The sequence below is a fragment of the Nematolebias whitei genome, chromosome 10, assembly GCF_014905685.2.
Source record: "Nematolebias whitei isolate Nwh7 chromosome 10, NemWhi1, whole genome shotgun sequence".
Lineage (NCBI taxonomy): Eukaryota > Metazoa > Chordata > Actinopteri > Cyprinodontiformes > Rivulidae > Nematolebias > Nematolebias whitei.
In genome coordinates, this window is record NC_056507.1 from 39299276 (window position 1) to 39300463 (window position 1188).

The window sequence follows — 1188 nt, forward strand, 5'->3', positions numbered from 1 at the left end:
ACGTACACACAATTATATCTATTTTGTATGTAACCACATATTACCACCATATATATATATACACACACACATATTACAATTTCATTATCTTGTATATATATATATATACATACATATCATCTATATCATTTTTACTGTAGTTTATCATTGTCATGGTTTACTGTTTTTCTTGTCTGTACTTTATATGTTCTGTCTGGAGCAGGTCTCTTGTAAATGAGTCCTTGTGGCTCAATGAAGCCAACCTGTATAAATAAAAGGATGAATAAATCATTATGTATATATTTATATTCATTCAACCTTTATTGATACAGGTTAGTCCCACTGAGCTAATGGGACTCATTTACAAGAGAGGCCTGGATTTTAACAAAGAGTGATGACAAAAGTGGGTAACATACTGTTTTTCAATTGTAAAACAAACAAACAAACAAAAATTGTATGCATCATTTGTGAATGTCTATCGTTGTTGTTGTTATCGCTGTCTTATTATCTTGTGCTCTGGTCCAATCTCTTCATGGACGATGTGTGTGAGGGTGGACATGTTTGGAGGTTGCTGTGTTGAAGCTCCATGAATCAGCCTCTCTGCAGCTCTCAGCACCTTCACTGAGCCTTGAGGGAATCACTGAGCTGCTGTTGTTCTTCAGAGTTAGAAGGTAGTAGCTCTCGTCAAATGATGATCTCCAGCATCATCTTGTTCATGCCAGACTTTTCATCCACTGACCACAGCCACCTGTAAACATCAGGGGGACCATTGGCTGTTTAACACATCTGGAAGGAAACCATCCATCCATCCATCCTCTATCTTTACCCGTTTATTCCATTTTGGGTCACGGGGGTCGCTGGTGCCCATGTCCAGCAATCACTGTGCGAGGGGCGGGGTACACCCTGGACGGGTCGCAAGTCCATCACAGGGCCACATAGAGACAAACGAGACAAACAACCATCCACTCTCTCACTCACACCTAGGGACAATTTAGAGTTACCAATCAGCCTAACATGCATGTTTTTGGTCTGTGGGAGGAAACCGGAGTACCCAGAGAAAACCCACGCATGCACGGAGAGAACATGCAATCTCCACCAAGAAGGCACCTGGACCGGGGTTTGAACCAAGGACCTGTTCGCTGAGAGGCAGCAGCTCTACCAGTTGCGCCACCGTGCTGCCCTGGAAGGAAACCAGTGAGATTTTAATAT